Consider the following 12,236-nt stretch of genomic DNA (forward strand, 5'->3'; position numbering starts at 1 on the left):
TGAGCTTTAAGCCAACTTTTTCACTCTCCTCTTTCACTTTCATCAAGAGGCTCTTTAGTTCTTCTTCACTTTCTGCCATAAGGGTGGTGTCATCCGCATATCTGAGGTTATTGATATTTCTCCTGGCAATCTTGATTCCAGCTTGTGTTTCTTCCAGCCCAGCGTTTCTCATGATGTACTCTGCATAGAAGTTAAATAAGCAGGGTGACAATATACAGCCTTGACGTACTCCTTTTCCTATTTGGAAACAGTCTGTTGTTCCATGTCCAGTTCTAACTGTTGCTTCCTGACCTGCAAACAGGTTTCTCAAGAGACAGGTCAGATGGTCTGATATTCCCATCTCTCTCAGAATTTTCCACCGTTTATTGTGATCCACACAGTCAAAGGCTTTGGCATAGTCAATAAAGCAGAAATAGATGTTTTTGGGGAACTCTCTTGCTTTTTCGATGATCCAGCGGATATTGGCAATTTGATCTCTGGTTCCTCTGCCTTTTCTAAAACCAGCTTGAACATCTGGAAGTTCACAGTTCATGTATTGCTGAAGCCTGGCTTGGAGAATTTTGAGCATTACTTTACTAGCATGTGAGATGAGTGCAATTGTGTGGTAGTTTGAGCATTCTTTGGCATTGCCTTTCTTTGGGATTGGAACGAAAACTGACCTTTTCCAGTCCTGTGGCCACTGCTGAGTTTTCCAAATTTGCTGGCATATTGAGTGCAGCACTTTCACAGCATCACCTTTGAGGATTTGAAATCGCTCAACTGGAATTCCATCACCTCCACTAGCTTTGTGCGTAGTGATGCTTTCTAAGGCCCACTTGACTTCACATTCCAGGATGTCTGGCTCTAGGTGAGTGATCACACCATCGTGATTATCTGGGTCATGAAGATCTTTTTTGTACAGTTCTTCTGTGTATTCTTGCCACCTCTTCTTAATATCTTCTGCTTCTGTTAGGTCCATACCATTTCCGTCCTTTATCGAGCCCATCTTTGCATGAAATGTTCCTTTGGTATCTCTAATTTTCTTGAAGAGATCTCTAGTCTTTCCCAATCTGTTGTTTTCCTCTATTTCTTTGCATTGATCGCTGAGGAAGGCTTTCTTATCTCTCCTTGCTATTCTTTGGAACTCTGCATTCAGATGGGAATATCTTTCCTTTTCTCCTTTGCTTTTCGCTTCTCTTCTCTTGCCAGCTATCTGTAATGCCTCCTCAGACAGCCATTTTGCTTTTTTGCATTTCTTTTCCATGGGGATTGTCTTGGTCCTTGTCTGCTGTACAATGTCATGAACCTCTGTCCATAGTTCATCAGGCACTCTGTCTATCAGATCTAGTCCCTTAAATCTATTTGTCACTTCTACTGTACACTCATAAGGGATTTGATCTAGGTCATACCTGAATGGACTAGTGGTTTCCCCTACTTTCTTCAATTTAAGTCTGAATTTGGCAGTAAGGAGTTCATGATCTGAGCCACAGTCTGCTCCCAGTCTTGTTTTTGCTGACTGTATAGAGCTTCTCCATCTTTGGCTGCAAAGAATCAGTCCTGAATATTCATTGGATGGACTGATGATGAAGCTGAAACTCCAATACTTTGGCCACCTCATGCGAAGAGCTGATTTTTTTCAAAAGACCCTGATGCTGGGAAATATTGAGGGCAGGAGGAGAAGGGGATGACAGAGGATGAGATGGTTAGATGGCATCACCGACTCAATGGACATGGGTTTGGGTGGACTCTGGGGGTTGGTGATGGACAGGGAGGCCTGGTGTGCTGTGGTTCATGGAGTCTCAGAGTCAGACATGACTGAGCAACTAAACTGAACTGAGCACCCCGAAAGCAAGAACGACTGCCGAAAGGCATACTGAATCCATAGACACTCCAAAACCTACTACTGGACACTGCACTGCACTTCAGAGAAATGAAATGCAGCTCCACCAACCAGAGCACAGGCACAAGCTCCCCCAACCAGGAAAACATCACAGGACGCTAACCCAACCCCATCTACAGGGGCAGACTCCACAATAAGAGCTACAACCTTGAGAATCTTTTTAAAATTTTTTCTTTTTTCTCTTATGTATCACACTGTTTATTCCCCCAACATATCTCCACCTTCACATTAGCGATTAGCAGTGCTGTGGAGATTTCCTCTTTGTTTTTCTTGGTATAAAAAAAAATCATTTTAAGATTCTTTCTTCTTATAAATAACACTGTTTATTCCCCAACATATGTTTTCCTTGTTTAAAAAATATTCATTTTAAGATGATGTTTTTCTTTTTTTCTTATAAATCACACAGTTTATTCCCCCTACATATTTCCATCTCCATATTGGCCTATTGTGGTGCTGTGGAGGTTTCCTCTTTGTGTTTCTTGTCAAAAAAAAAAAAAATAAAAGAAAGAAACAAATTCATTTTCAGATTTTTTCTTTTTTTTCTCTTTATTACTTTTTTTTCTTAATGAGTTTTTTGGATTTGTTTTTGATGTATTCAACTGCTTTTCCTATAGTTCTTTACCAGCTGAAGCTATTCTGGCTGTAGCTATGCCTGAATATATATAAATCTTTTCCACATACATCTATCTATTCATCTTTGCTCCTCTATTTTTTCTTTTCTCTATCTCTCTTTTTCTTTAATCCTCTTCTCCATCCTCTCCTTTTTTCTTTTCCCTCCCTCCTCCTCTTTCTTTTTTCTCTTTTTTTCTTCACTCTTTCTTCTTTCAACAGGTAAGCTAATTTGTTGAGCTCTCTATGCTATATTCCCCAGTTGGCCCTCTGCTCATGCTCAGATTTCCAGATCAAGCACTAGCTAACTCTGCTTTCAATTGGTTGATATTACTTCTTGTTTCCCTTGCTTACCAAGTAAATCTCCTGTATTCTTTTCTTTACAACACTTTGGTTATTACCGTATGTGTGGAAGAGAGTGTGGATATGTCCCAGTATTTCTGTAGTCACCTGCTTGATCTCCTCCCACTAGAAAATAGGCAGTCACCCCCAACAAGAAATCAACACAAACCACCCAACCAACAATTCCCTTCAAGCATAAAAATCAAAAGGAAGACGTAATACAACCCTAAAGCCTGGTAAAAGGAGACTTCAATGGAGTAAGTTAGAAGAAAAATGATGAAAAGACAGAGAAAAACAGCATAAATGAAAGAGCAAGATAGAAACTCACAAGACTAAATAAACAAAAAGGAAATAAGTAATCTCCCTGAAAGAGAATTCAGAATAATGATAGCAAAGATACTCTGAAGACTTGAAAGTAGAATGGAGAATATACAAGAAGCATTTAACACAGTTAATACAATCACTAAGGACATAGATGAAACAAAGAGTAAGTAGGCAGAGATGAATAACACAATTACTAAAATTAAAAATACTCTAGAAGGAACCAATAAAAGAATAACTGAAGCAGAGGAATGGATAAGTGAGCTGGAGGACAGAATGGTGGAAATAACTGCTGAAGATCAGAATAAAGGGAAAAGAATGAAAAGACTTGAGGATAGTCTCAGAGATCTTTGGGACAATATTAAAGGCACCAACGTTTGAGTTATAGGGGTCCCAGAGGAAGAAGAAAAAAAGAAAGTCACTGAGAAAATTTTTAAAGAAATTAGAGTTGAAACCTTCCCCAACATGGGAAAGGCAATAGTCAATCAAGTGCAAGAAATACAGAGAGCCCCTTACAGGTTAAACACAAGGAGAAACACATTGAGACACATATTAATCAAGCTAACAGAGATTAAGCACAAAGAAAGAATATTAAAAACAGCAAGGGAAATGCAACAAGTAACATACAAGGGAAAATCCATATGATTAACATCAGATATTTAAGCAGAAACTCTATAGGCCAGAAGGGAATGGCAGGATATATTTAAAGTATGGAAAGAGAAAAACCTACAACCAAGACTACTCTACCCAGCAAAGATCTCATTCAAAATTGACAGAGAAATCAAAAGTTTTATGGACAAGAAGAAGTTAAGAGAATTCAACACCACCAAACCAGCCTTGAAACAAATACTAAAGGGACTTACATAGCCAGTAAACAAAAGAGAAAGGAAAGATCTACAAAAACAAACCCAAAACAATCACAAGAATGCCAATAGGAACATACGTATCAATAATTACCTTAAATATAAACGGATTGAATGCACCAACCAAAAGATACAGACTGACTGAATCAATACAAAAATAAGACCCATATATATGCTTCCTACAGGAGGCCCACTTCAGACCTAGAGACACATACAGACTGAAAGCAAAAGGATAGAAAAATATAGTCCATGCAAATGGAAACCAAAAGAAAGCTGGAGTGGCAACCCTTCTTTCAAGCAAAATAGACTTTAAAATCAAGAATATTATAACAGACAAAGAAGGACACTACATAATGATCAAGAGATCAGTCCAAGAAGAAGACATAACAATTGTAAATGTCCATGCACTCAACATAGGAACACCTCAATACATAAGACAAACACTAACAGGCATAAAGGAGAAATTGACAGCAACAAAACATTACCAGGGGACTTTAACACCCCACTCTCACCAATGGACAGATCATCAAAAAAGAGAATAAGGAAACAAAAACCTTAAATGAAACATTAGACCAAATGGACCTAATTGATATCTTCAGGACTTTCCATCAAAATGAAGAAGGATACTTTCTTCTCAAGTGTGTATGGAACATTCTCCAGGATAGATCACAGCTTGGGCCACAAATCAAGCCTCAGTAAATTTAAGAAAATCGAAATTGTATCAAGTATCTTCTCTGACCACAACGCTATGAGACTAGATATCAACTACAGGAAAAAAAAAAAAAAGCAAAATCACAAGCTCATGGAGATTAAACAATATATTACTAAATAACAAAGAAGTTATTGAAGAAATAAGAAAGGAAATAAAAAGATTCCTTGAAAACATGACAACCCAAAACTTACAGGATTCAGCAAAAGCAGTTCTAAGAGGGAGGTTTATAGCGGTACAATCATACCTCAAAAAACAAAAAAGGTATCAAATAGACAGCCTAACTCTGCATCTAAAGCAGCTGGAAAAAGAAGAACATAAAACCCCAAAGTCAGCAGAAGGAAAATGAAGTGAAGTTGCTCAGTCATGTCCAACTCTTAGCGACCCCATGGACCGCAGCCTACCAGGTTCCTCCATCCATGGGATTTTCCAGGCAAAAGTACTGGAGTGGGTTGCCAGTGCCTTCTCTGCAGAAGGAAGGTGATCATAAAAATCAGAGCAGAAATAAATGAAAAGAATAAATGAAATGAAAGATCAATAAAAACTAAAAGTTGGTTCTTTGAGATGATAAACAAAATTGACAAACCACTAGCCAGACTCATCAAGAAAAAAAGGGAGAAAAATCAAATCAACAAAATTAGAAATGCAAAAGGAGAAGTTAGTAACAGACAACACAGAAATACAAAGGATCATAAGAGAATATTGTGAGCACTATATGCTAATAAAATGGACAACCTAGAGGAAATGGACAGATACTTAGAAAAGAACAGCCTCCCAAGACTGAACCAGGAAGAAATAGAAATCAGTTGCAAGCACTGAAATTGAAACAGTGATCAACAGTCTTCCCCAAAACAAAAGCCCTGGGCCAGATGGCTTCACAGGGGAATTCTACCAAACATTTAGAGAAGAGCTAATGCCTATTCTTCTGAAATTCTTCCAAAAAAATGCAGAGGAAGGAACTCTTCCAAACTTATTCTATGAGGCAACAATCATCCTGAAAACAAAACCAGGCAAAGACAACACAAAAAAAGAAAATTACAGGCCAATATCACTGATGAACATAGATGCAAAAACCCTCAACAAAATTCTAGCAAACAGAATCCGACAATATATTAAGAAGGTCATCCACCATGATCAAGTTGGATTTATCCAACTTGGATAAATAAATCCCTCCAACACAAGGATTCTTCAATGTATACAAATCATTCAAGGTGATATACCACACCAACAAATTGAAAGATAAAAACTATATGATCATCTCAACAGATGCAGAAAAAGGCTTCAAAAGAAATCACTATCCATTTATGATTAAAACGCTTCAAAAAATGGGCATAGAAGGAAGCTACCTCAACATAGTAAAGGCCATATATGAAAAACACACAGCAAACATTATTCTCAATGGTAAAAATCTAAAAGCTTTCCCTCTAAGATCAGGAATAACACAAGGGTGTCCACTCTCACCATTATTATTCAGCATAGTTTTGGAGGTCCTAGCTACAGCAATTAGAGAAGAAAAAGAAATAAAAGGAATCCAGATCGGAAAAGAAGAAATAAAGCTCTCACTGTTTGCAGATGACATGATACTATACATAGAAAACCCAAAGGAAACTACCAGAAAATTACTAGAGCTAATCAGCAAATTCAGCAAAGTCGCAGGATAAAAGGTCAATACACAGAAATCATTTGCACTCCTATATACTAACAATGAAAAATCAGAAAGAGAAATTAAGGAATCAATCCCATTCACCATTGCAACAAAAGGAATTGAATATCTAGGGATAAACCTCCCTAAGGAGACAAAAGACCTGTATATGGAAAACTATAGGACACTGATGAAAGAAATTGAAGAAGGCATAAACAGATGGAGAGATATTCCATGTTCCTGGGTAGGAATAATCAATATTGTGAAAATGACTGTACTACTAAATGCAATCTACAGATTCAGTATGATCCCTACCAAATTATCAATTACATTTTTCACAGAACTAGAACAAAAAATTTCACAACTCATATGGAAACACGAAAGACCCCGAATAGCCAAAGTAGTCTTGAGAAAGAAGAATGGAGCTGGATAAATCAATCTTCTTGACTTCAGACTATACTACAAAGCTACAGTCACCAAGACATTATGGTACTGGCACAAAAGCAGAAATATACACCAACGGAACAAGATAGAGAACCCATAAATAAACCCACACACCTTTGGGTACCTTATTTTTGACAAAGAAGGCAAGAATATACAATGAGGCAAAGACAGCTTCTTAAATAAATGGTGCTGGAAACCAGACAGCTATGTGCAAAAGAAGGAAATTAGATCACTACTTAATGCCATACACAAAGATAAACTCAAAATGGATTAAAGACCTAAATTTAAGACCAGAAACTATTAAACTCTTAGAGGAGAGCATAAGCAGAACATTCGATGACATAAATCAAAGCAAGATCTTCTACGATCCATCTCCTAGAGTAATGGAAATAAAAACAACAAACAAGTGGGACCTAATAAAACTTAAAGTTTTTGCACAACAAAGGAAACTTCAAACAAGGTGAAAAGACAACCATAAGAATGGGAGACAAATGCTCAGGGATGGGGCAATGGGATGACCCAGAGGGATGGGATGGGGAGGGAGGTGGGAGGGGGGTTCAGGATGGGGAACACATGTAAACCCATGGCTGATTCATGTCAATGTATGGCAAAAACCACTACAATACTGTAAAGTAATTAGCCCCCAACTAAAATAAATAAATTTATTTAAAAAAAAAAGAAAATGCAAAAACAAAAAGCAAACAAACAAACAAACAAAAAAAGGAATGGGAGAAAGTAATAACAAAGGAAACAATGATAAAAAATTCATTTCCAAGATATACAAGCAGCTCATACAACTCAATACCAGAAAAGCAAACAACCCAATCAAAAAGTGGGAAAGAGACCTAAAGAAACACTTCTCCAAAGAAGACATACAGATGGCTAACAAGCACATGAAAAGATGCTCAACATCATTCATTATTAGAGAAACGCAAATCAAAACTACAATGAGGAGATTGGAAAAAGATGACAAAGGAGTAGGTGGACGTGGAGTACATCCCTCCACGGATACATCAGGTATACCCCTTCAGACACAGAAGTGCATGCAGAACATCAGCTGAGAGCAGACAGGAGTACCTGACCAGTGGAAAAGAATACATGCTGCTGCTGCTGCTGCTGCTAAGTCGCTTCAGTCGTGTCCAACTCTGTGCGACCCCATAGACGGCAGCCCACCAGGCTCCCCCGTCTGTGGGATTCTCCAGGCAAGAACACTGGAGTGGGTTGCCATTTCCTTCTCCAATGCATGAAAGTGAAAAGTGAAAGTGAAGTCGCTCAGTCGCATCCGACTCTTAGTGACCCCATGGACTGCAGCCTATCAGGCTCCTCTGTCCATGGGATTTTCCAGGCAAGAGTACTGGAGTGGGTTGCCATTGCCTTCTCCAAAGAATACCTAGAACCATGCAAAACTAGGTAGGATGAAAAAACTAGGGGGGAAAACTGGAGTGTTCATACGACTGGACCTGCCTTCGATGGGTGGGGGAACTGAAGCAGAGGTCCGATCCACACGTCAGGGCAATTGTCTGAGTAAGAGGAGAAACATTCAAGGCCGAGAGTGAAATAGCTGCAGAAGCCTAAATGGAATGAGAATCAGACAGTCCTTGCTGCAGCATACATATCCCTGACAGGGACACAAGTACCCTGGAAGACTCAGTGGCTGGGAGCTTGAGTTAAAGGGTTGTGGAGCAATTCCAGGGTGAGAGGTGCTGTTGACTGCAGAGAGACGGATCGAGGGAATGTGAGGGAGGAGACTATGATGGGAAATGCTTGTGGAGGAAAGCCAGGCAGCCATGGAAGCAAGGCGATATTGCTGAGCCACACGTATGGGGTGGAGCCTATGCCAGCATGGGCAGCTGAATAACAGAGAGGCTGGCCCATTAAATGCCTGACGCACAGAACTACAGAGTAGGACCCCACCCAGGGTGCCCCTTTAGTGCCTGATGCACCAGAGAAGGACCCCAGGCCCTCTAAGTGCCTGAACTGGCGTAACTATGGAGAAAGGCTGACCAAAGAGGCCTTCTGATCCCCAGCTACAAGAGGCTCGAAAAAGACTCTGATAGGGCCATAACTCCTGGGGCAGAGGCAGTGCGTGTTCCTGCACACTTGGTGCTGCCAGGACCCCCACAAACCAAGCAGCTGTGCCAACTTCATGTTCAACCCTCACTGGGGCAGAGCTGCCACAGGCAAAAAAAAGTCTTGTGTCTATGCGCACAGGGTTGCTTCTGTTGTGTCTGACACTTTGCAAACCTCTAGACTATGGCCTGCCAGGGGTTCTCCAGGCAAGAATATCGGAGCGTATTGGCCAATACTGGTTGCCATACCCGTCCAGAGCACTATATTCCCTTCTTACCTAGCCACCAACTCTCCTGAGTACCTGGTGCTGCCAGAACCCCTACGACCCAAGCAGCTGCACCACCTCCACACCTGGCCCTCACAGGGGCAAATCCAAGTCTTCCAGAGCAGCCTCAGGAGCAAACCCCAGTGGACGACCCACATGCAGAGGTGCAAGTAAAAGCACAGTTGAAACCCAGGGGCAGTGTGGCTAAGGAAGAAGACCCAAAACCTTTCCCCCAGCTGTATAAGCTGCAGATTAAATCCTCATCATCAACTATGCAGACTGTGTCTATGGAATATATAAAAGGACATTGAAAGCCGCCACAAAAGAAAACGCACTAGTTCTCATAGCTGTGGACATTGGAGGCAAGAACACAGAGGAGAAGGACCAGATTAGAATCTGAACTGCCTCCAGAGCAGGTCCAGAGATCAGCACAGTGTTGGAGGATATCCTAGGGAGGTGAGATGGACTGACTCCCAGCGAGGGAAAGGACTCATAAAACATTTATTATTCTTATGTTTTGACTTGTTCTGTACATTCTTTTGGATTTTTTTTCTTTTTTCTTTTCCTTTTCTTCCTCCCTTTGTTGTAGTTGTCATTTTATTGGCACTATGAAATCTAATTAAGCTTTGGAGCTTTTTTTTCCTCAGTCACATTTTGTATTGTTGTTATAAACCTGCCTATATGTTGGGCTTTTGCAGTTCTTTGGAGTTTTCTTTTTTTTTTTTTCCTCTTTTTTTATTTTAATTTTTAAACCTATTATTATTTTTTATACATTTATTCCTTTTTTTGATTTTTCCTACTATTCTTTTCCCCTTGCAGCTAATCTTTAATGTATATAAATCTTCTTCATCTACCTCTGTTTAACTATGCATATCCTTTTTTCTTTCTTTCTTCCCTTTTCACTAAACATATTTGTTAGTTTTATTTTCATTGCTTTATTCCCCAACTGGTATCTTGCTTTAGTTTTGTTTTCCTTTTTGTGCTTTAGTTAGTTTTGTTCTTAACTGCTAGATATAATTTTTGGTTTCCTTTGTTTGCCGGGTCAATCTACTGTACCTTATTTTTGTTGAACTGTTTGAGTTTGCTGATGGGTGTATATGTCTATGTGTATATTCAGTCAGACTTTTTATTGTTGTTATAAACCTCTGTGTCTACGTTGAGCTTTTGCAGTTCTGTGGAGTTTTCCCTTTTTTTTCTCCTATTTTATTTCTTCTTCCTTTTTTTTTCTTTTCTCCTTTTTATAATATTAATTTTTAATTTTTAAATCTATTCTATTTTTTCTACATTTATTTCTTTGTTTGCTTTTCCTACTATTCTTTTCCCCTTGCAGTCAATCTTTAATGTACATAAATCTTCATCTACCTCTATTTAACTTTGCATATCTATTCTTTCTTTCTTTTCTTTCTGTCCTTTCCTCTCAACATATTTGTTAGTTTTGTCTTCATTGCTTTATTACCCACTTGGCATCTGACTTTAGTATTGTTTTCCAGTTTGTGCTTTAGTTCATTTTGTTCTTAACTGGTAAATATAAATTTTATTTCCTTTGTTTGCCAGGTCAATCTGCTGAACTTTATTTTTGTTGGACTGTTTTGACGTTGCTCATGGGTGTATATGTGTATATTCCATTATTTTAATTATTATTTGCCTGATTTTGTAATTGCCATTTGTCTGGAGTTCATCTATGGTTTCTTGATTTGGGGTGTTTGATTTAATCTCACTTAATGCCATAACAAGCTACTTGTGGAATCTTTGTTTCTGAGCAGGGATCAAGCCCTGAGCCTTTGGAGTGGGAGCACTGACTCCAAGACCCTAGACTACCAGAGAACTAACTCTAGGGAATATCAAATATTGAGAACTCACACAAAGCAAACTACTTGAATACAAGACCCGGCATCACCCAACCACCAGTAGCACCCTATGCAGGACATCTCATCTAAACAACAAACAAACAAACAAATACAAGCCAAATCATAACCAGACAGGATTACCACCTCATTCAGCCTTGCCCATCAGAGGAAAAACAACAACAACCACAAAAACTCAGCACAAATCTCACCCTGTACGAAGCTTACACAAACACCTGGACCAACTTTAGGAATGCAGAAACCAAAAGGAAGAAAGAATTCAACCTTGAAGCCTGGGAAAAGGAGACCTCAAACACAATAAGTTAAATTAAAAAAAATGAAAAGGCAGAGAAATACTACACAAATGAAGGAACAAACTACAAACCCAGAAGTCCAAATAAATGAAGAGGAAAGAGGCAAAGTACCTGAAAAGAATTCAGAATAATGATAGTAAAGATGATCAAAAACCTTGAAAACAAAATGGAGAAAATGCAAGAATCGATTAACAAAGATATAGAAGAATTAAAGAATAAACATACAGACGCAAACAACAAAATTACTGAAATTAAAAATACTCTAGAAAGAATCAATAGCAGAATATCTGAAGCAGAGGAATAAATCAGTGAGCTGGAAGATAAAATGGTGGAAATAACTTCTGAAGAGCAGCATATAGTAAAAAGAGTGAAAAGAACTGAGCATAGTCTCAGAGGCCTCTGGGACAATATCAAATGCACCATATGTAAATTATAGGGGTCTCAGAAGAGGAAGTGAAAAAGAAAGGGTATAAGAAAATTTTTGAAGAGACTATAGTTGAAAATTTCCCCAACATAGAAAAGGAAATAGTCAATCAAGTCCAAGAGGTGCAAAGAGTCCCATACAGGATAAACACAACAAGAAACAAGCCGAGATACATACTAATCAAACTAACAAAGACTAAACAAAGACTAACAAAGAATAAAGTACAGCCCCCACCTTCAAGAAGCCCTCATTCCAGGGTAGGAAGTCAAAGAGAAAGATAAAACCCCATGAGGCAGCAGCCTTGGCCTGAACCCATACCTCAGACCAGGACCACTAATAGACATGGTCCTGCTCTCTCTGACCTTGGTTCCCCAACCATTCTAGAGCATCCTCTTCCTAGCCACATCATACAAATGATGTAAGGATTTGGTTGGGAAAGTAGAATAGTTTTCATATTATCCAAAGAGTATTTGGTAGAAGAGGAACAAATTCAAAGGGAAAATACCCTTA

The 12,236-nt window shown here is 38.9% G+C and overlaps 1 pseudogene across 1 annotated transcript in view; it reads right to left on the reverse strand.

Moving 5' to 3' along the window:
* The window catches only part of LOC145543514 (large ribosomal subunit protein uL30 pseudogene), a 208,818-nt pseudogene that overhangs the window by 106,926 nt on the left and 89,656 nt on the right, over positions 1 to 12,236 (reverse strand). The window lies entirely within an intron of this gene.

The sequence above is a fragment of the Giraffa tippelskirchi genome, chromosome 3, assembly GCF_054371585.1.
Source record: "Giraffa tippelskirchi isolate mGirTip1 chromosome 3, T2T-mGirTip1v1.2.pri, whole genome shotgun sequence".
Classification (NCBI taxonomy): Eukaryota; Metazoa; Chordata; class Mammalia; order Artiodactyla; family Giraffidae; genus Giraffa; species Giraffa tippelskirchi.